Raw genomic sequence first — 24,934 nt, forward strand, 5'->3', positions numbered from 1 at the left:
CATTTATATATATATTATATAAATTAAATTTTTCACTTTGCGATATTAAAAAAAACGATTTTTATTTTAATATACAGTGGAGTTTTATTGGTAATGTCTTTATAGTTAAATTCCCAAAATTGAACTGTCTTTACAATTGCATTATTCTTATAACTATGGCTTTTATCGGTGACAGCGACGCTAGCAGCGAAAGTGGACTTCGATCAGAAGATTTCGATTGGTTGAAATGGTGGCCTGATGGGTGGGTTGTCAGGCTGCATCTTTTGTTTATTAAATTTGGATTGGTCAAAGCTTTTAAGCTGATGAATGCTGGACCCTTTGTTTAAAAGTTTACCACTTGTTTATGTCTGCTGTCGTCGGTAAAGGCGTATGAAATGTTTATAATAAGGGGACTGTTGATACCAGGCGTGGGAAATGTTTATGTCTAACGGGAAATGTTTATGTCTGATTAATTTGAATAACTCCTATAGTAGGCTCTGAAATGTTATGTTTGACAAATGAAGTAATGGGTGTCTCGGGATATTCAGGCTGGGTGTTATGTTTGACAAATTAAGTAATGGGTATCTCGGGATATACAGGCTGGGTGTTAGGCTTGATGTCTGGAGTAATTGGTAATACGTCACTCGACCCTCCTTTAGAACATTCAACATCCTTGTTGAATCTAACAAAAATTTCTTTTTGTTGGCTAGGCGACTGTAGGTAAATATGATGTAAGTAGTGATGGTCAAAACTATAATTATTAAAATTGTGAGTACAATCCACTTGTAAACTGTTTCGTGCTTTTCTTGATAACTAATTGATTTCTTAATTTTTAACAATGGAATTGGTTCTTATAATGTTACATTCGTGCTAGATAATATAATTTTATATTCGTTTATAATCTTTGAAGTAGTAAATTTTATGTTTCTTATTTCTAAAGTGCATTGACTTAATTGTATTATGTTGTTTTGTTAAATATTTCACAATCTTGTTTAATTTGTGTTTCGCTTAAATTATAAGTTATAATGATGTTAGGTTCAATATATTTTATAGATTCATTTTCTGATACAAACGTGTGTAGACAATTCGATAGTTGATTAGTAAGAATTTGAGAGATACATAATCAGTGATTATAAATTTTTGGTCTAATGGATTTGTAATTAAACTTGGTGTATATTCTAAATAGAAAGCATTGGTTTTATCAGTTACAAAATATTCAAAGTTATCATTTATGTCAATTTGTCGGCCTATATTATCTGGGTATTTTATAATTCTAAACTTTTGGGTTTCTTTAAATGAAGTTGGTATATGAACTAAAATAAAAGTGTCTTTAGTCTTGCTACTTATCCAAGCTAAAGTCTATGTCATTCAACTCTTTATGTTTCAAAATTTTAGGATTAAATATTCCTATTCTTGTTAACTGTAATCACATTTGTAAATCTTCAATATACTCAAGGAAAATGTTAATGGATACCTAAAAATGTGTAATGCCTCCATTTCTTCTTCATCTTCCACAAGTCTTTTGTTTATTTATTATTTTAACTATTTCATTTAAATCTTTATTTTCAATTACTTGATCTTGTAAATTTTCTAATTTATCATTTCTTAATTTATCTTCCATAGGGACTATCAAATAATTGATATGCAAATCATCATAGCTTCAAGGTTTTTAAACATATGCGCAAGTAAATGATAATTTTATTGTTTTCAAGAATATTTAGTTTTTGGAATAGCTGCAAGGGTATATATACTTCGGCTTGTCGAAGTTTTCTTCCTTTCTTGTTTAAATTTACTTATGTGTTTTATTACTTTATGACCCCTATTAGTTTCTCGCCAATGCTTTTCGTCTTTCTGTTCTAATGCTCCTGTCTTTTGAATGGGTTTACTAATTTCGCTTTGCGTTCATTTCTTTTTCAACTTTGGTATATCTAAGATCCACTACATGTTTTTGCGGATTTTATAAATTTTATCTATTTTATGTTCTTTTTGTTAATGCATTTTTTTGCTTTGTTAAAGAAGAATTTGAGCAGGGGTTTTACCAGTGGCATCATGGGTTATTTCGTGATTGTAGACATACGTTGCCTTTTCTATATTCATTAATTTAGAAATTCAGCTATACCCTTTTAATACTAGTGATTTCAATATTAATATTTTCTTTCTGTAGCCAGTTTTGTAAAGATTTCGATACTAGGCCGGGATCTTGATCCATTTTAATAGTTTTCGGTTTACCTATCATCGAAAAAATTTTGAGTAATGCTTTTTTACTTTCAATCCAGTCTGTGGTTTTGTTTCTATAATGGAAATGAATTTTGAATGAATGTCAATACATGCCAATTGGTCAATAAAATAATAGTCAATAACATATTTATCACGAATATTTTGAGTTTCAGGAGTCTTTTCAAAAGGGAGTGCAACTTTTCTGTGCTCTAACAGGCTTCGCATTTATTTATAATGTTTTGAATAAGTTTTTGTGCGTCTGGGAAATAATATTTAGTTTTAAAATCGTCATACGTCTTTTTAATGCCTTGGTGTATCGTCTTTTCGAGTATTTTTAATATTTTTTCGTGGAAGTCTGCATATGTGGACAAGTTGGGAAGTATTACTGAAGTTTTCATTAATTTTGTACCAGTGTTTGGTTTAATTAAATCCATATAGGCTCGTTGAAAGATAGCAAAGTCTTCGTCATTATTAATGAGCATAACAAAATTGTGTCCACATATGAATTTTATAATTATATCTTTTGCTAAACGGTCAGTCATGTCACTGTAAATTATTTTGTTAATAGTTTTGTTAAAGTAGTGAGTAAGTTCGTTAGTGTCTTTATTTCTTTTTGGTGATTAAAAACGTTAATAGGTCGTTCAGTGATCTGTATGCAATTGCCATCATCTTCTTGTACACTATGCACTGTTGCTGCAGTAGTTTCTAATTTATCATCATTTTGAAAAACTTCTTCAATATTTTTATCTTTAGTTTCCTTTTTTGTAATTCTTGATAAAGCATTTGCTACGTGATTATCTTTTCCTTTGATGTATTTATTTCATAATCAAACTCTCTAAGTTTAATTTTCCAATGTTGTAACTTCATATTAGGTTCTTTTATATTATGTAACCAAACAAGCGGTTTATGGTCTGAGCATATTTTAAAACGTCTTCAAAAAAGATAAGGGCGGAAATAATTGGTTGCCCATACTATAGCTAGTAATTCTTTTTCAATAGCTGCGTAATTTAACTCATGTTCATTTAAAGTTCTACTGGCGAAACAAATAGGCTTAGTTTTTAATTTTTAAATGCTTCGTTATAAGTGGGATCTTTAACATTTATTTTGGCTCCTTTCTTTAAACACAGAGTCATTGGTTTAGCGATTTTTGCGAAGTCTTTTATAACTTTGAGATAAAATCCGCAAAGGCTTAAAAACAATTTATTTTGTTTCGGAGAGTTTGGAATTTTAAAATCTTGAATAGCTTGAATTTTATTTGGATTTGCTTTGATTCCTTCAGTTGTAATTATATGTCCTAAAAATTCAGTTTCTCGTTTCATAAACTCACATTTATCTAATTGCAGTTTAAGATTTGATCTGCGAATACGTTCGAATACTTTTCTAAGAGATTTGATATGCTCTTGCAAAGAGGTTGAAAATATGACAATATCGTCAAAATACACAAGACAATCGGTACCTATTATGTCGTATAAAATATTATTCATGCAACGCTGAAATGTCGCGAAGTCATTTTTTAGACCAAATGGCATCCTAGTATACTCATAGTGACCTTACTTGGTGGAAAATTCAGTTTTTTGTATAGATCCTGGGTCCATTTCAATTTGATGGAATCCTTTAGCCAGGTCTAATGTTGCAAAGTATTGACATTTACCTAATTTATCTAATATTTCATCCATGTTTGGAATAGGAAATTTATCATTTATAGTTATTTCATTGAGTCCTCTGTAATCAATGGCCATACGAAATTTGGGAATGCCCGATGCATCCTTTTTCTTTGGTACCATTACAATAGGACTACAATAAGGAGATTTTGATTTTCTGATAATACTTTGATTTATCAATTCCTCAATTTGTTTTTCTACTTCTGTGTCATAAATGTAGGGATAACTATATGGTCTCCTATCAATTGGTTCTTCGTGTTTTGTTTTTATTACGTGTTTGATTTCTTTCGTGAAAGTCAAATTGTCACCTTCGCGATACTGAATATCAAAATACTTGGACATTAAATAATGAAGTTTAGTTTTTCTTCATTATTTAAGTGATCGTCTCTTAAATAATTATTCGTTAAGTCAGTTTGCATGGCATAAATATGTTCGTCATCATTTGTTATACTTGAAAAGGTTTGATTAAGTTCCTCTGTTATATCTACCATTGGGAATTCGTAATAATTTAGAATTGAAAATTTAATACCGCTACTACTCGTCCAATCCTCCACTGCTGGGGCGGAAGGTTGTCTTCTGCGACGACGACGAGCGCTCCCACGACGAGGTTATGCTCCCCCTGGTGCCACTTGGACCGCTGCTGGAGGCTGGAGATGTACTCCCGGGACCATCGCTGCCAAAACCTGTGCCTGAGAGACGAGACACCTCGCCATCGTCGCAAGCAGGTCAGGCTGATCTGGTCCGGGAGCGCCGCTGATGGTGGGGCCAGAAGAGGGCCGCCGATGAGCAGATGCCAGGGGGTCAGGGCCTCGCCGTCGTTCGGGTCGCTGCTTAGAGCTCCGAGGGGCCTGGAGTTGAGCACGGCCTCCACGCTGGTGAGCAGAGTTTCGAGCTCCTCCGCGGTCAAGAGGTCTTGGCCTACCGTCCGAAGGAACAGGTGCTTTGCAGACTTCACACCTGCCTCCCATAGTCCGCCGAAGTGCGGTGCTCTGGGCGGTATGAACGCAAACTCGCATCCTTTTTTTGATGCGAATGTTTCGATACCGCCCCCCTGCTCCTCCAGACGGGCTCGGAACTCTCTCATGTGGCGATCTGCGCCGACGAAATTGGTGGCGTTGTCGCACCACACCTTCTCCGGAATCCCGCGACGACTCACGAACCTTTGAAATGCCAACAAGAACGCATCAGTGGTTAGGTCAGACACTAATTCTAAGTGGACCGCTTTGGACGCAAAACAGACGAACAAGGCCACGTACGACTTGTACGGTGGCTTACCACGGATACGATACGTTGTGCTGAAGGGACCACAAAAATCAACGCCACAAATATTGAACGGGCGGAGTAGCTCGAAGTCTATCTGCTGGCAAGTTTCCCATAATTTGCGTCAAGAGTTGCGGCTTACAGCGAAAGCAGCGCATGCACGACCGAACTGTTCGTCGGCAGACTTCTTGAGCATTAACTAGCCAGATTTTCTCGCGCAGACGACTTACGAGAGCTCGTGGGCCAGCGTGACAGTTCGTAACTTGCAGGTATGACACATACGATCTGACGAACTGTGAGCTTTTAGACAGCAACAACGGGAATTTGGCTTCGTACGGGATAGGAGCATTCAATAACCGACCCCCAACTCGTAGCAATGCCGGTTTATTTTTCCGAATTTTTCTTATGTCGTCCCTGAATTCGTGAAATTGATAGCTTCGACAACTTTATCAAAAGCGAAATTCAGTTCTCTTGGCGAAATACTTTTTTCAAAGGGCTTCGACACCTTTCTGCACCTTTGAATAAAATGAAGCTCAGAAGCTTCAGGTGCGACGAAAAGGACTCTATTTTCTGAAGCACATAATTTGGCTCTGGGCTGACTACGAGAGCTAATTGCCGATTTGCGTAGCTCCATCGACATTACATCAGCCGGCAGTTCGAAATGTTTATTCACAGGCCAAATATTTTCTGAGTCTAGCAAGAACGAAGGCCCACCGAACCAAATGGACGTTGTAAGTTCCTCTACGTCACATCCTCGTGACACTATGTCTGCTGGGTTGACTTTCGTGGGAACGTGTCTCCAAATTGCTTTCTCCGACCACTCCTGAATTTCTGCAACCCGGTTCGAAACAAAAACCGACAACGACGAATGGGTTTTAATCCAGTGTAAAGTGATCTCGGAGTCTGTCCACAGGAAAACATTCTCAATGGGAGAATTTAGCAATGGCCTGACACGATTATAGAGATCTGCTAAAAGGTGAGCTGCACACAGCTCAAGGCGAGGCAAAGTTTTCGTCTTGAGGGGAGCTACTTTCGATTTGGCGGTCAATAAAGACACTTTCAAACCATCAGCAATTTGAGTCCGAACGTAGATGCACGCTCCATACGCTCGCATGGAAGCGTCAGCGAAACCATGTATTTGAATCGGGACTTGTTGATCTGTGCTGACGAATCGCGATACCTTAATTTTAGGCAGCTGCAGAAGCGTCGCTTTAAACGTCTCCCACGACGTAAGCAACTGCATCGGTAGCGACATGTCCCAATCTAATTTTCGAAGCCACAGTTCCTGCAACAAAATCTTTGCCTTTGTGAACAAAGGACACAAGAGGCCAAGTGGGTCGAAAAGTCGAGCAGTCACCGACAAAATATTTCGTTTTGTCGCGCGAAGATGCAGGAAAGAGTCATCCAAACGAAATTGAAAGTAATCTTTAACCGGTAACCAAACCACGCCAAGGGTCTTGGTTACGTCTGAGTCTGCCATAAGTGGCATTACAGCGCTATCAGATGCGGATAACTCTGGGCAGTTTGAAAACCACTTTGCCAATTCAAAGCCTGCCTCTTGCAAGACCTGAGAAACTTCGTCTCGAAGGCTTTGCAGGTCCTCAACGCATCCGGCGCCAGTCAACAAATCGTCAACATAAAAATCATTCTGAATAACCTTTGCGGCTATTGGCATGAGTTGCTTGCGCCATCTCTCCTAGCCGCATTAAACACCGAATCGCCAAAAAGGGGGCTGGCGAAGTTCCATATGTAACGGTGTTCAACTTAAAGATTTTCAGGGACTCAGAAGGATCTCGTCTCCATACTATGAGCTGGAAGTTACGATCAGCTTCGTCCACCATCACTTGGCGATACATCTTTTTGACGTCGGCCGCAAGGGCAAACTTATGCAATCTAAACCGAAGCAGAGTCGAGTACAGCTCCTCTTGAATAGTTGGGCCTACCATCAAAATGTCATTCAACGCTACCTGCGTAGAAGTACGGCTCGATGCATCGAAATGCCGTAAAACGCATTGGTGCGGGATGAAATAGTGCGGAGTATTCGGAATTTTGTCATTGGTAGAGGACATGTGGCCCAGTGAAACATATTCCTCCATGAATTCAATATACATCTTCTTCAGCGAAGGGTCCTTTGACAATTTCCTTTCTAGCGACAAAAATCTACGTTTCGCAACTTCGTATGACGAACCAAGAGTATTTGGGTCAGATTGAAACGGCAAACGAACCGAAAATCTACCGGACGACAATCTTTGAGTATTGACAGAGTTGTTGCTCAGGAGTATGGACTTTAGCCTTGGGCGCAAGTCCTCCACAGACCAAAATTTGTGCAGGGTTGTGTCAATTGACTCCAACGCTTCCTCCTGGCAGCTGAGATGTACCATTTTTTCAGCGTTTTTATTATTTTCAGAGGCACATCTCCCTGACACTATCCAGCCGAGAACTGTCTTTTGTAAGATGGGGAGTTCAGGCCCCTGCTTTATCTGGCAAAAAGATAAAAGTTCAAAGAATGTTTCAGCGCCGATAAGCATATCCATTTTTTTGGGGCTTGAGGAAGAATGGATCTGCCAACTGAATATTTTCAGGCACCCTCCACCCGCTGGTGTTCACCGCTTGATCCGGATGATAACCAGAAATATTTTTCATAATCAAAAATCGGAAGACAATTGGCTGTTCCCTACTCGCGACTTCACAATCGTGTGTATTTTTTTTGTGGCTTGGGCATTAGTTTCACCAATGCCTTGCAAGCTCATGCACACGTCCTCTCTTGTAATTTTGAGCCTCTGAGCGAGCTCATCGGTTACAAAGTTTATTTGTGAACCAGAGTCGAGCAACGCTCGAGCTAATACAAACTCGCCGCTTTTGGTTTGGCAACGCGAGATTTGTGTTTGAGGAATATATGTGTAGCAATGTGTGATGTGAGGAATTGCACACTCTACATCTGTTCGATTTGCATTTTTTGACCGTGTGACCCTTTCTTAAGCAGTTAATGCATAAGGGTGCTCTTTTAGCGAAATCGAATCTTTGCTGAACTGTTAGGGCTGCGAAGGAAGCGCAGTTTCCAATCTGATGTTCAGCTGAGTTGCAATACATGCATTGAACAGAGTCGTTCCTGGCAGCGACAAACGAAAAACTCCTACTTCCATTCTTCTTATGGTTAGATTGGGTCTGTTGAACAGTTTTGGGCCTGGAAGCCTCTTCTGCTACCATGTGTTGGTATCGCCTGTTGAGGGCCGCCTCACATTCGCTCCAAAGTGGAAGCGAAGTATAATCTAACTGTTCTTCCCATTTTCTTTTAGTTCCTGCATCGACCTTGCTCATTACCAGATGTATTAAAACAGCATTAGTAATGCGTCTATCATCCCCAATAGACAGCAAGGAGTCATACAAGGCTGTGACCGTGTCGATGAGGGTTCTCAAGGCTGTAGTTGAAGGCTGGGAAATTTTTTGCAAATTAAAAAGTGTCGATATGTTGTCAAAAAAAATAAGACAATCATTATCGTACACCCGCTTCAGGATAGCAAGGGCTTTGGGATAATTTTCCGCAGTGACTTGAAAGGCCCTAACTGTTCCTAAAGCGTCTCCAGCTAAACACGAAATTAAACGATTGAATTTATCAATATCGTGTAAAGTGTCATCTTTGTCAACGAAAGTTTCGAAAAGGCTTATAAAATGTTTAAATTCGGAGTGTTTTCCGCTAAAAGTTGGGAGAGCAACGCTCGGTAGACGACATTGAGGCGGGCGATTTGCTGGCGGAGCGGATTTCTCGATATTATTTTGTTTGCACTTGTTTAAATTTGAAATCAGCAATGACAATGTCATTACGGCCCTCTCTTCCAACTCTTCGCGGTATACATCTTTTGTATCTTTCACTTCTATTTGGTTTTGCAAAAGTGAAGCATTTTCAATGTGCGTATCTAGAATCTCTAATCGACACTCAAGCTCGACCGGATTTACTGATAATTTAGCTTCTTTTAAGTTCGGTTAATACTTTTCATGCAAACATCTCTTTGGTGTTTAAGCTCTTCGATATCCTTAGTTGCCATTGCGTTTATTTGTATTTATTTGGTTGGTATCGAAGAGGTGTTAAATATTTATTTTTATTAAATAATTTATTTGTTAAATAATATAATAAAAAATCAACGAGTAATATACCGATCGCACACGATGTAAGGGAGCTAAGTGCCGAGAGAATTACAGCGAAAAATCTCTAAATGGGTTTTTATATTTTTTATGTAAACCCTGCGACAGTATATGCCGCACGCACGCACTGTAGGGGAGCTAACGCTCAAGCTCCAGCGTACCGAAAAAACGAACAAACGTTTAGGCAGACCGAAAATTGCACTGCTGCAGCGATCGAGAACGAAAACGACCAAATTTAACTCGAAATAGCGGCAGCGGTGTCGGTGTGCGTGTGTATGTGTACGCGGCTAGCGGCTCTTCCTAGGCAAATGCTAACGGAGAATGATACACTGACCGATATTTAAGGGCAACGAATATATAAGCCTGACGCCGAAATGCGCCCAAAAATTAGGAAAAGCGCGGGAAAACTGGAAAAGCGCGGGAAAATTCTGAAAAGCGCGGGAAAATGTGCGACGAAAGTTATTGCCGCTAATTTTTTTTTGAGAGCTACACTTTTCACAATTTGCACTTTTTTTCCAGCTGTTTTATTTATACCCTAAATTGGTGCTCACTACGACGGAAGTTGGGGGAATTAAGTTGGCACTAATTGGGTCGACAACCAGTATTTTATTGCTTGTTTTTTGGCCAAAGCGATTCACATATAATTCGAAATATATTATGTTTATTGTAGAATTTTGGTTGTTAGTACATGCAAATTTTTATTTCTTGGTTTGAATTCTCACTATCTACCGATTTTTACACGAATGCAAAAAGTTGAAAAAAGGGCCAAAACACAATTGACAAAACGCCACGGATTAACTTTCAACTTTTGGCACTCTATACCTGGATGGCCGACTTGATAATTGCAACTTCCTTTTTAACTTCCATTTGGCGGCAGCAGCAAATTAAGCAATTAAATTTGCCGAAACGTCAGGCGCAACTTCAAGGAACGGCAGAAAATTTCCAGCGACGAAATATTGTTGAATTTAATTTATTGGCCGAACCGACACGAATAAATTGATTTTGGTTTTTTTTTTTAAAACTCGCGAACTCTATTGCTAATCACGTCGGGGTCACCATGAAAATTTAATACTGTTTTGTATTAACGACGCGAAAACTTGTGACTGCAGTAGTTCGACGATGTTAAATTGCGAATTTGTGAAAACTATTTCGAAAGCGCGACGAAAAGGAGTGGCTACGTGACGTTCGATTGATCACTGACTATTATATTCAATAATTTCTCTTAGAACCTATCTTATGCTACGGTGGCGAGAGACGGGGCGAATTCGCAAGAGCGAACGGACGAAAGCTTTATTGGCCCCGCTCTCGCCCTACAACTAGTGATTTAAATACAAGCGTCAAGTGCGCAAACAAGAATAATAGTGTTTCTCATAAAATCAATTTTGGCTGGAGTTTCTTTTAGAATTTTTCTTCCTATAAGAATATCATAATGATTTGAAAAGTTTTTTAAGAAAAATGTTTGCTTAGATGAAAATAATTTTGGGATGCTAAATTCGATATATTTCTCTAAAGTTACTGATTCTCCTATCGTTTGGTCTTTTGTCAAAATATTTCTAGCTGGATATTTTAAAAAGTTTTCGTTTATTAAATTTATGCTTGGGCCTGTATCAATACGACAAAGGCATAGTTTGTTATCAATTTTAATTTTTATTGTGGTGGTGTTTCTTCCGAGGCTGTTGTCTGAAAATTTTCAATTTTGTCCATTGGCTCAGTTCTATGTTGTTGACCTGAGTCTGAGGTTCGGGCACGTTTTTCGGGAATATTAGTACTTTGAGTAGTCTGGGCATTTTGTACTTGATTATTTTGAAAAGATCTAGGATAATATTGATTGCCAGAAGAATTATAATTATAGCTGCTATTATTACCCCAGTTCCTATTTGAGTCGAACTTGTTCTGTCTCTGTTGATTGTTGTTATATCGATTTTGGTAATTATTATTTTGAATTCTTTCTCCTTGACTATTATCTGACTGATTATTTGGGTTAAAGTTTCTTGCTGATCTAAAATATGGATATTCGTCGTCATCATTAGAGTTCTGGGATGTATACGAGCGGGTTTTGAAAGGTTTATCTACAAACAATCCTATAGCTTGGGCAGCTTTCTTTAATTTAAGAGGAGTTGATATATCAAATTTGCTCAACGTAATATATGTTTGTACTGGCAATTTTTCGCGAATCACTTCAGCTAATGTATCATTCAAAGTTCTTGTAACTAAAACCGTGTTTGATGGATTGTTATCTAAGCTGAGTTTACAACATATTCTACTTGTTTGTTCTTCTAATTCTTCAACAAATTTACGTAAATTATTTGTATATTTAGTCTCACGTAATTCCATAATCATTCGATGTGGAGATGTTGCGCTGTTGTATTCACTGATAAGTAAAGTCCTTAGTTCCTTTCAGTCCTGTGGTATATTTCTCATCAACAACGTTCGGGCTCGTCCTATTAGAAGGTTTCGGATGGCTGCTTGTATAATTTGATGTTGGGCTTCTAATGTTGTCGGATAATGGTCCGTCAACTTCTTTTATGATGAGAGCCAAGTAGAGTGGGTCTCCATTAAATTTGTTTATCTGCTTAAGTTTCAGAAGAAAATGGTTCATGGCCACGTCTGTAAGATTTTGTGTAGCTTTTGCGGCTGTGGCTGCGGCTGTGGCTGCGGCTGATTTTGATGGCATTTCCATTTTTACACTTTAATATTTTTTTTTAATTTAAAATTTTTGTTTACACGAAATATATTATTTATTGAATTATTATCGCTGAATTTAGACACTAGAAATCCTCATTCGTGATTTGACTAATGTTGTTGTTTTATTTTCACAATAATTTTAAGTAAGTTCGTTTTGCGGATACAAATAAATTTATTTTCACGAATGATTTGTTGAAGTTCCTTTTAGGTAGTCATTCGCGAGGATATTACTTGTATTCTACCGGCTGCGCCAATTAGATTTTTCACTTTGCGATGTATTAAAAAAAAAACGATTTTTATTTTAATATACAGTGGAGTTTTATTGGTAATGTCTTTATAGTTAAATTCCCAAAATTGAACTGTCTTTACAATTGCATTATTCTTATAACTTTGGCTTTTATCGGTGACAGCAACGCTAGCAGCGAAAGTGGACTTCGATCAGAAGATTTCGATTGGTTGAAATGGTGGCCTGATGGGTAGGTTCTCAGGCTGCATCTTTTGTTTATTAAATTTGGATTGGTCAAAGCTTTTATGCTGATGAATGGGTTCTCATGCTGGACCCTTTGTTTAAAAGTTTACCACTTGTTTATGTCTGCTGTCGTCGGTAAAGGCGTATGAAATGTTTATAATAAGGGGACTGTTGATAACAGGCGTGGGAAATGTTTATGTCTAACGGGACATGTTTATGTCTGATTAATTTGAATAACTCCTATAGTAGGCTCTGAAATGTTATGTTTGACAAATGAAGTAATGGGTATCTCGGGATATACAGGCTGGGTGTTATGTTTGACAAATGAAGTAATGGGTATCTTGGGATATGCAGGCTGGGTGTTAGGCTTGATGTCTGGAGTATTTGATAATACGTCACTTATATACTAGCGCCGTGTATGAATACTGAAAAAAGGAGGTCCAAGAACGACGATTCTCAGACTTGGTGTTTTTTAAAAGCCTCGAAAATTGCTGCTTTCTTTTTGTCACGTTCAAAATGTGTGTTTTATATTTATTTCAATTAACTTGTTGGATAGACTGAGCTATTTTTATGAACTTTTATGGATTAGCTACATTTTCAAAGAAAACAAATCCTTCACCTATTCCTAACGTTTATGTTGTGTTACTTACGTAAGCCTATTAGTGCCCAGTCCAATGGACTTGGGCCGAGGAAGAAGCGTCCGATGGTCAGGCACCTTTTGCCGGCGTAAGCGACGTCGTATTTGGGAGTGGGTCTTGGTAGCATCTTGCCTCTCCAACATAAGCACAAAAATTATTAAATGTGCCTGCGAAAATAATTAATCCGTCTTATTTGTCTGTCTTTTGTCTTGCCTGCCAATAAGCTACTCGAGTTGCGCTCTCGAGCGCTTGACCCATAAAATACGATGTGCGTGTGGCTGTTACCCTTTCCTTCCACATATGCATGTGCCGTTGGATCTTTGCCAAAGTCGTTCGTCAAATTCCTGACCTACTTTACTTGTTGTTCCAGCACCCCGTTTAAATGGTTTCTACCAACACATGTTTGTATTAATTTTCACATAAAGAATATATTGATAAAAACTTGGCAAGCGGCCTTATTCATTGATATTATGTATAATTATTTTTATAAACGTTATAAAAAATACGTTTTTTAAAATAATTTAATCGACAATCATTCAATTTAGCAGCACATATAAAAGTGATAATTATAAATAATTTAATTATTTATTCAAAGATTGATATTGAGGAAGGTATCACATTTAATCGCTTTCGAAAAGCGCACACGTCAGCTTGCTTCTGCAAATACCTGATACCTCCCGATGCCCTGTAAACTAAATCTTAATTATTTAAGTCTACTTATGCTTTTAAATTTATAAAAAAAAAATATAATAGTTATAATTTTGATTATTATTTATTTATTTTTTACGCACAAATATATATATATATATATATTTATAAAAAAAATATAATTTTATTTTATTCAACTTGATGGTTACAGAGTTTTTACTTATTAGTGAACAACACCGACCTATTAGATTGAGGTCTCACACTGAACTTAACTTGCTGATCTGATTCTGTTGACGATCAAGCCTCGGTCTCGAGCTTTTCGGGATTTGAGTGAGTTGTGAAATTGTTCTGAGAAACTTTCGATTTCTTTTGAGTGAAACTTTAATTACTCTTGGATTCAAGTGTCTTGACTCTTGGATACAAGTACGCTCTTAGATTTTACGACTTTGAAATGTCTTTGGATTGAAATAGGAGTTTATGTGATTATTTGATTATCTTTGAACGTGTGAACGTGACAATTGGGGTGAGTTGTTTAGTCTACAGTTTTGGGTGATAAGCTGGGACTGACATTTGGGGATTTTCCGTTGGTCTTCGATTTTGGGCTCTTGATACAAAGGTGTATAATTCTAGGGTCGTATAGGGTATATTGTGGATACGTAAAGTAATGGGTATATTCAGAGTGTTATGGGACTGTGTATGTGTTGCTTAAATATATGCAGAGTCTGATAGGAATACGGGCATGTCACTATATATATATAGATATATTAGGAACTTAAAAAGATACCTATTTGATACTTGGGTTCCGAAACACTCAGCCTTTTTATTCGTGCCCAACGTAGAGCTCTACTTTTAACCACGGGCTGCAAACAATGCATAAATTATGTTATTTCGATATTTGAAATTAATTTTTGTGGTTTCTATTTCTGCTATTGACGACGAATTATTTATTATATTTGTTTGTCTGCATTGAATTGAATTGTTGTTGAATTTAACACTCATGGACGAAAATATCATTTTACCAAGGATCGAAAATGAATTAACCATTTTTAGGTATGCACTCGTGTTAGCCTGTAAATTTTCGCAAGGTCCTGGGAAGGTCCTTCTTTTTTCCTTCCTTCTTGATCTGCAGTCCCCTTATATAGGGTTCTGAGTGCCAAGAGTGCCAAGACATGATTCCGCCCCTAATCTGTTCTCATTTATGCACCCAGAAACCCTCCGTGGTGAACACTCCGTAGTGATGTCGAATTCAGGCCATTTGGTTGCAAAAGTATGCATTCCCAGACAGAAAGTGTCCCATGTCCCATGCTTGACTTTGAGGAATCTTATCGAAATTTTTGTCGTTAGTCCAGATTTATTCATTGTAATCTGGGGATCGAAAATCGGCCGATTTTATAGACCCAGCTGTAACTACAAGACGAGTATTTGCTTTGTGTATCTCGTCCATACTTATTATCAATCATGCATAAGAAACTATATGGAGTTATTTCTTGCTGACACTAAGCATTGCTGAGTAGCACTCAAGCTTTGTAGTCTATGAGATTGTGAGTCTGTGATTTATTCAGTGGTATTTTGTTAGTATAATTTGTAAAATTTCAGTTGTCGGTTTTTTTGATCAGCTTTAACATAGCTAAATCTTTCCCTTTCCCCGGGTCTGCGCATGTGGTTCCGCTCAACTAACCGCTCCTTTTTTCCCGTTCAGAGAGTCTATTGGCTGCAGTTCTTAACTGGAACACGCTGCTCTTAACACGATTCTGTCCGAACCCCTCTCAACCCGTCGTCAGAAGTCAGACTGCCTCCATATAATGCCTATAAAACTGCCTTGCTGGCGGTCAAGTCCTGCTGTCGATTTTTCCTATGACCTATAAACCATAATATAGTGACCATAATGTATTCAAAATTTATGTACGGACTGGGATCTACAAAAGTTTTCTTATTTCTCTGAACTCGAGCCTAACAAGAGACCGGGCATAGCCTATTGCAACCGGCAGCGTCGGCCAGAAAAACTAAGATCGTCCACCCCAAGTATATAGTGGTGGAGTCCGTACAGGCTCGAGCCTCACAAGAGACTGGGCAAAGCCTAGTGCAACCACCAGCGTCTGCTTTACGGCTGTCGTCAGTTCCCCCTCCCACCTTTCAATCCTTGATGACGTAATTGTTACCCCAACCGGCAAACTGAATTATTCTACAGCGTTTTAATCACGTTTTTTTAATGAGTGCGTTCCTGACATTCTTACTCCAAGAATTAACAGACCTCCGTGCTTTACAAAACAGCTTCAAAGACTTAAAAACCTAAAAGCAAGCACTTACAAAAAGTACAAAACTACTGGCAAGACATCCGATTTTTCGAAATATGTGGTTGCTCGATCGGATTTTAACACTCAATGCTATTATATGTATTTGAATTGGTTTAAAACCAAATTTTCAAATAATCCGAAGCAATTTTATAACTTTGTAAATGTCAAGCGAAAAAACTACACATTGCCTTCATTAGTACGATTAAACTTAAATGAGGCTGATTTATTTGCCAAGTTCTTCAGTTTACCCCTACAATTTAAACAGGTCAAATTGTATTTTTCCACGGTAATAACAGAAAGGTATCTTTTAAGGGACTTGAAGACCTCAACACCAACATACTCTTCAGGGTCGGACGGGCTTCCTGGGTGCATGCCGAAACCGATTCTTAAACTGCTTTACTTGTCTACCTCAACATCAGTTTTCCAAACTATCTGGAAAGATTATTTTATTATTCCACTCCATAAAAAAGGAGGAAAGACGGTTGTTTAAAATTATAGAAGTATTTCTAAATTGGCTGCAATATCTAAAGAATTTGAGCGCATTATTACTTCTCATTTGCAACATTTATGTTCCTCGCTAATATCACCTTATCAACATGGTTTTTTTACCTACTTGAATTTACATCTATTATAGTTAAAGGATTTAATAATAAATTGCAGACTTATGTTTTATGTACAGTTTTTAGTAAGGCTTTTGATTCTTTTAACCATTCTCTTCCTTTATTTAAATTAGATCAGCTCGGGTTTTCGAATAATCATACTTGGATTTCAAGTTATTTGAATGAAAGAACTCAGAGGGTTATTTTTAAAAACGCCGTTTACAATATGATTAACGTAACATCTGAAATGCTTCAGGGTAATCATTTGGGACCTTTGCTATTTACTTTATTCATCATTGATCTTCCTACTGTCTTAACGAATTCTCGAGTAAATGTATGCCGATGATGTTAAACTTTGTTTGTCCTATAATAATTTGCAATCGGGTTTCGGTTTGCAGTCGGATATTGATTGTTTTCAGAGATGGTGTCAATCTAACCTCTTAAATCTGAATGGCTTTAAATGTAACGTAATGACTTTTTATAGAGGTACGCCTTCATTTATATGTTATTCTCTTTATAATATTCCACAGGACCGTATATATTCGGTCAACGATTTAGGAGTTCTTCTTCACCCAAATTTAAAATTGGACTGCCACATAAAGTCTACTGTTAACAAGGTTATGAGTATTCTTGGATTTATAAAGCGATGGTCGAAAAAATTTTACGTTCCTTATATTTACAACTAATTTAGAATATTGCGCTCCCGTTTGGAGTCCTCAATATAAAGTACACATTGATCGTATTGAGTCGGCACAAAAAAATTTCTACTTTTCGCCCTTCGTGTGTTGAACTGGGATCAAAACGTAAGGTTGCCTTCTAACTCTAGTAGATTACTAATGCTTAATTTACCTACTCTTGTTAATCGTAGAATCATTCTTGGTACTTTTTTATGCACTATCTTGTCAGAGGTGATATTGACACCATAGAATTGGTAAGTCGCTAAACTTTTAATGTGCCTTTTAGACCAACCATCCTCTTAACTTGCCAAGATGCACCTCAAATTTTAGCCTGCATAAGCCCTTTTGTGTTCTTTCTTATAATTATAATAATCTATATAATCAAATTTGCATTTTAGCCTCTACTCCTTTCTTAAAAACTACAATTTTAACATATTTGTACGCTACTTAGCTTTTTTTTTTTATAAATGTCTTTTTACTATGTTTTTTGTGTTTTCATAGCGAATTCCATAATTGCCCACATGCTTAAAGGGCCGCGCCTAACGAGCTCGTGCTTTGTTTCGCTGTGCCACTATTTTCTTCTGTTTATTGTGCATCAACATTCAACAATATAAAAAAAATTAAGCTATCAATAACAGAAAGGTTAATTTTTTTGCAATTTCCCACTTTACAACATATTATCATATTATCATATTGTCATAGGTTCTACTAAACTGATCAATAACAGAAAGGCACATTTTTATGCAGTTTCTCACTTTACAACATATTGTCATACCCAACGTTGAGGTTTCAACTAATCATTTATTGTAAGCTTAATTGAATGTTAAATATAACTTTTCTTTAGTTTTGTTATTTCTCTACATTAGATTTTAATTTCTCTAAATTAACCACTCACTTATAATACTCATCGGGATATTTAAAAACTTATTAAACAAAAGTGTTTGTTCTGAAACTTATGAAAGATGACGAATTACGAGTTCAACATGGAGAGCAAAGCTGGCGAGCTAAGCTGACATCACCAAGACGAGCTCTACGTAGGCTTACTGTATTAGACAACTGGATATAAATGATAAAATTACTTTATTAAAATTGACCAAATGAATGTCTTTTAGTGTATTGAACTGTATTTTGTACATTATTTCTTTTATTTTAGTTTCATACAGACGGACAGACAGACGGACATGGCTAGACTGATCCGGCTGTTGATCCTGATCAAGAATATACATATATATAAATATCCTTCTTCCTGTTATATACTTTTCAACGAGAACAAAATACCCTTTTACTCTACGAGTAAAGGGTATAAAAAGCGTTATTCTGAATTCTTAAAATCTATATATCCAAAAGAAATAAACAAAGTACAATTTAGTAAAATTACAATCTTTTTTTATTTATTTGTTGAAATGGTCTAATTCTTTCCATGACAGCTTTATGATAGAGTCGTCCGATTTAAATAAAACTTAAACCGTAATTCTAAAAGAAATAAGCTTCAATTTTATCCTAATAAACCAAATTAGACAAAATTAAAAAACAGCTAAGTAATTACATATATCATTAAAAAGGTATTTTAATACTAGTTACGCTGCATTTACATCGGTCTTAATAAAATACTTTTTTTATACCCTTGCAGAGGGTATTATACTTTTTGGTGAAAAGCTTGTTCGCAGTGAAGGAGACGTTTTCGACCCCATAAAGTATACCTATTATTGATCAGGATCAATAGAAAAGTCCGTCCGTACACCCGCCCGTCCGTCCGTCCGTCCGTCCGTCAGTCCGTCTGACGTGTGTACGCAGATGAAGTTTGAAAAGCGCCCCGATCGGACGTCTATATCCTATAGCTCCCATAGGAACAATCGGATCTAAATTGCAAGAATTTAAGTTATTTCGCACAGTGTAAGAGCTATTAACATGCTTCTTTCCAAATCTTTTTTTTATGCATACCTTGATCAGGGTAAAAGCACGTGTCGAAGCTAGCTTCCATCCTCGATTTTTATTGAAACGGTGTTTTATTTATCGAATCTTCTTTCTTAGAGACTAACGACAAGACGGAGAATCTTGATCTAATATTTATTAATAAGGACCGCGCAAGCCTATAAGGATGGGACTGAAGCTTTTCCTTATATTTTGCATTCACCTAACCGATTTCGTCTTTAACGGATCCTACATTTAAATCTTTGTGATTATTATCGTTCCGTATGTACCACGGTGCCCCATTTATAGTTCTCAATATCTTCGATTGAGCTCTTTGAATTATTTCCAAGCTACTAACGAATGCGTTTCCCCATTTTTTGGAGCTATATGTCCAAATTGGTTCAGGGACTGCATTGTACTCTTGTTTAAGTGATGAACGGGCGTTTATTAGCCAGTGAAGAATTTTAGCTTCAATATGCTTACGCCAAGTAAGCCGTCTATCCAGGTGGACTCCTAGGAATGTTATTTTCAGAGAGAACATCTTTTCATGTATGACGTAAATATTTTATGGGTGTTTTGTGGAAATAAAATTTTAATTTTATGAATTAGGCCGTCTAACCAAATGCGGTCGAAAGCCTGGGCGACATCTTGATAAACAGCGGAGCAATACTCTCGTCGTTCAAATGCATTTCGTATCTCAGAGGTTATCCGGTTTACTTGTTTTATGGTTCTGTGTTTTCGCAATAATCAAATTGGTGCATTGAGCATTTTGGACCTGAAAGTGTTGCTTGATGCGATTCTGGAGCAGCTTTTCTAATATCTTCGATAGACACGGCAGGAGGCGGATTGGCCTATATGACGACGGTTGGGACTCGTCCTTTACGGCTTTATGGATGATTGTGATGACAGACTTCCTTCATTGCTAAGGAAATAGCCCCCTTTCGTCACACTATTAAAAATTATGTTGGGCAAACATACTGCACAGCTGGGCCATTCTATGATCATTTCAGGGGAGATGAAATCCTGACCCGGCGCTTTCTTAATCTCTTAAGACTTTATGACTCTTGTTACTTCATTTGACTGAAATATGATAGGCGAAGTAGCTTAAGGATTGTTGATTAATGGAAGTTCAAAGCTATTTGTTGCTGGAAGTGGTTTGAAGAATTTTTTCAGATTGACGGCAAATGTATTTGCCCTGTCTTTGTGGCTGCCACTCTCGCCGAAGCTGTTGAAAGGCTTATTTGCAGTTTTAATTGGACTGGAGTGTTGTGCAGCCAGTGACATAACAGACTCTAACGCATCTTCTGAGCTATCAATGTCTAATTTACAAGACACAATTGGGCAGTAATCAATATGCGTACTAACATACTTTCTGTTTTACCAGAAGTTAAAACGTGTGAACGTTCGGACAGCTGTGGATCTGCAAGATCTGTAGGTCAATAGGTAGGCTTGCCTGACGAGATCATGTCTAGCTTGTTTCGTGGTCTTCTTTGGGGTTGATAAGTTGAGATACACATTGCGTGTGTTTTGAATAAAACCGTCAAAGAATTTTACAAATTCCTTATTTGATTATTGGCCAGAATACCAGTACCTCCATGGACCTTAGCATGAGGATGGTTTGTCGCATAAAATGATTCTTGTTTGATTAAGAACTGCAGGAGCAGATTTGAGTGCTCATAAGCTTCTGCAGCGTTTGCTGTATTGCTACCATTGTGTTTGTTATAGTTACCAGCATTGATTATAATCCCTTAGGCAAATGGGCAGTAATTTCTGAATCCTCGTTGTTGTAACATAACGCCAGAGCAAAAGAAACTCCCGGGGTCGTGGTTGATGGTATATATGCAACGTTTTGACGAGCGACTGGGTTAAGAGCGGTTGGGTTAGGCGAGTGTTTAACTCTTGGCAGTGTGGCTTCCTCCACAGTTGCTACATTTCTGCGCTGTAGTATGCTCACATATAGGGTACACACTGTACAGCTTATATCACTGTAACATTGTAGCATTTGTTTATGTCCGAATATTCCCAGCACTTCAAGTGCAAAGCAATTCGACCCACACAACAATGTTATGCACATCCTAAATGCTGAGTCGGCATGTCTCCATGCGCGGCCGACCATTCGGTTACCATGTGAGCATAACACTCTGTCTCCCATGCGCGGCCGCTGCTTGCGTCGCCCAAATACACTTACGCAAACATTAACATATATATTCAGATACATAAGCGTTGGCCTCGGCGCTGCTCGTGCAGCTATATGCATTGTAAGCCAAGCCAACATTATTCTTAAGTGGGCATTCTAAAAATGAGTCCCGATCTAAACGGACGGAATAATAAAGCCCAATAAATAAAATAACATTACAGTGCACTCTTTTCTTGTGTTTATAAAATAAAGTCTAATATACATACAACCAACATTACAGGGCGACCGTAACATGTGCGCGAGCAGAAAGTGAGACAATTTAATTATTGTCGCTGCGCGCTGTGTAATTTTCGTTATTTTGGCCCCAAAATGAGTAAATCGGCGAGTTTGGCTAATTAGGGCCAGTGCTTAACAAGTGTGGCCGTCCAATGTGGACGATGCAAGCCGATCCCTAATCCTCGGCTGTCCGAAATTAGGTTCTCCAGAGCCGCCCTCGAAAATCGTCAATCGAAATCTCCAGCAGGAAAAAAAAAAATCAACAGTAATTAGCCTGTGCGATGACCAGCACCGGCGCCGCCTGACCCCAAAAGGCTCGGACTACAGAAACAATAAAAAAAAAAAAAATCAACACAAAAAAAAAAAGGGAAGGAAGAAAAAAATAAAGAAAATTCACCAGGACATGTGTGGAAGGAATGGCAAATCCTTCTGCACCAACGATGGAAACTGAAGTGTGGTAGGCAGACCGCCGGCTACGCCAACGAAGGAAACATATGAGTGCGGATGGCAGTCCGCCCTCTGCACCGTCGTGGGAGGCACCTGCTCCTGTTGAGCAAAGGGACGATGGACCTCGCCCCTCACAATAGCTGAGTACAGGGCACGACAGGAGTCCAGCAAACCCATCCACAAAAGAAAAAGAAGTGGAAAAAGGGTAAAACTCCTGCAACAGAGACGATTACTGAAGGACTACAGGGATATAACAACGATCCCGCAGGAGAAGGAAGCACACGCAAAAAATATTAAAGAACTGGACAAAATACTTTGAAAACGAGCAAAGTAACGCAACAAGGGCTGCATTTATGCCAATGCCTAAGTTGTCTTTAATTATAAACTTCTAAACCCGAGCCGATGCGCGAAAGCGCTGCTCGAAAAATACTAACCACTGTTAGGCTATATACTAACAACATATAACTGATATTGGTTTATATAGAGCAAAATATTGTAAATCAGTTATTCCAATTTTAAATTTTAATAAAATGAAATTTATGCGATTATGCCAGAAGACAATAATTTAATCAATCAGTTTTGAATAACTAAATTCCTACATTTTTGTTTGATGACGTTATTTTGCTGAGTGCTCCTCAGACTTTAAAAGCTAGACAGGAATATTTACGTATATCCATATAAAATCTCTTCATATGAATGAATAACAATAGAATAGATAAATTCTCTGACGAATATCATAGTAATTATAATAATACCTATATATTAGAAGTATATCTACCCAAAATGGGAATCGTAGACGTTAAGTCAGTGGACTCCACTGCTAACGTTATTAATAAAGTAGAACCAATTGACCTATATTGGGTACATATACTCTTAATAATTATCATTGTCATCTTGAGTGCAAATATTGTTACCAAAATATACAAATTGCACAATAAATGTTTAAAGAAGAAGTATTTAAGTAGAGCACACGATCTAGATAAGATATACAAGGTGTGTGTCAAAAGTTTCCGAACTTTTCAAAAAGAAAAAAAACTACAAAATAGTTTGGAATGAAACTTTGCATTCATTCAAAATAGTCTCCCTCCGACTCAATACAACGATTTGCACGATTTAAAAGTGATTCGAATGAGTGTTTAAGCTCGTCAACCGGGATGGCCTTGAGTATGTCGGTCGTCGCCTTTTCAATGGACTTTATGTCATCAAAATATCTTCCTTTCATTGCCAATTTTAATTTTCTGAATAGGAAAAAGTCACACGGAGCTAAATCAGGTGAATATGGTGAGTGGTTGACGGTAAGAATGTGATTTTTTCTTAAAAAATCGGTCACAAGCGTTGCTCGATGAGACGCCTTTTCGTGCTCTTTGAGTGTGTGTGGAACAAACCGTGCACAAACCTTCCGCATACCCAAATGCTCAGTCAAAATGCGATGAATAGACTTATAGGATATCTCCAACTCCATTTCCATGTATCTCAACGAAGATATTGGTTCTTTTTTGACGAAATCACGAACAATTTGAATCAATAACAGCACTTTTCGGACGGCCCGAACGTTCGTCGTCTTCCAGGCTTTCACGACCACTTTTAAAACGATTAAACCACTCGTAAGATGAGGTACGGGATAGACAATCATCACCATAAACTTGTTTCATCAATTTATGAGTCTCGGTGAAAGTTTTACCGAGTTTAAAACAAAACTCTTTGCTCCGTGACTTTTCGTCGACCAACTAACACAAGGTACTGTCACTTAAAACGCAATAATTCCAATGTCTTGAAATTTGGAGGGAAAATCGGTGAATAATGTATCTTTCAAACGCATATACTCACACAAAGATGGCGGCACCAGAAAATGGCCTGCCAGAAAAGTTCGGAAACTTTTGACACACACCTTGTAAAAAAAAATTTCTTTATTCAAACGATTAGAGTGTTCAATTTAATACCCCCCTATTAAAAAATTTTTTTTTTATTTTTTTGGTTAAATTATGGCATTTAACACGATAGAATAGGATAGCTGTCTTGAGGAAATAATTACTAAAGATCTAGAATTTAGAATGCGTGCATTAAACATTCTCCATTGCCATAAAAACTTCATTACAATCACTGAATTCGAATATAACTATATGGAAAAGTAAAAATTGGAATTTAGCCTCTTGTTTGCTTACAATCAAAAAATAAAGGGTTTAATCCTAAATACTTTGCCATACGTCTCAGTAAAAGAGATCGTGGATTACAATTCTATACTCGGTGAAACCACGATCCTTATGGTAAAATTACATAGATAATATTGCCATGGAATGGAACGATTTGTATGCGAAATTGAACAAAATAAAAACAGAATTCGATAAATCCTACAAATCCCTCAATCAGAACAGACCAATTCAAGGGAGCACAATAAAAAAAAACACGCAGAAATATTAGTAAATTGTTTTAACGAGGCGCGCATATTAATACATGGGCAACGAGGAAAATTAGATGACGACCATTGGTCAAGGGTATCAAAATTTTTGCAAAGGCTCAGAGAAAACCTAATATTGATAAAAGAAAAATTCAATTTAGATATCTCTGTACCTACCATTCTTAATACCGCAATAACAGTTGAAACCGATGAAGAATCAACATTGGAAGAGTCAACTGGTGTAGATCAAACGGAGCAAGAAAATTTTAACGCGGAAATTAAGGAAGAAGATTTAAATAATCTTACTATCCTAGCCGTTTTATTATCAAACGCAGATAATAAAACAGATTCAGACTCAGACTCAAGCGCAAACATAACAAAGAACAATAACTTCGAAATGGCGAAATGACAAATATCGACTTCATTAACACTGCATCAAAGCTTATACCAGTTTTCGATGGTAAAGCAGAAAACTTAACCAGTTTCATTGATGCATTGCAT

The 24,934-nt window shown here is 37.3% G+C and overlaps 1 protein-coding gene and 1 long non-coding RNA gene across 3 annotated transcripts in view; one reads left to right on the forward strand and one right to left on the reverse strand.

Annotated features, from left to right (window-relative positions):
- Positions 1 to 24,934, forward strand: part of LOC128264019 (myosin-VIIa) — a 481,551-nt gene that overhangs the window by 103,822 nt on the left and 352,795 nt on the right. The window lies entirely within an intron of this gene.
- LOC128264020 (uncharacterized) lies at positions 111 to 12,786 on the reverse strand. Its single transcript, XR_008268635.1, has 2 exons — positions 12,522 to 12,786; positions 111 to 309 (listed from the first exon to the last, which is right to left on the reverse strand). It is a non-coding gene; the product is annotated as an uncharacterized LOC128264020 (long non-coding RNA).

The sequence above is a fragment of the Drosophila gunungcola genome, unplaced genomic scaffold, assembly GCF_025200985.1.
Source record: "Drosophila gunungcola strain Sukarami unplaced genomic scaffold, Dgunungcola_SK_2 000047F, whole genome shotgun sequence".
Taxonomy (NCBI): Eukaryota; Metazoa; Arthropoda; class Insecta; order Diptera; family Drosophilidae; genus Drosophila; species Drosophila gunungcola.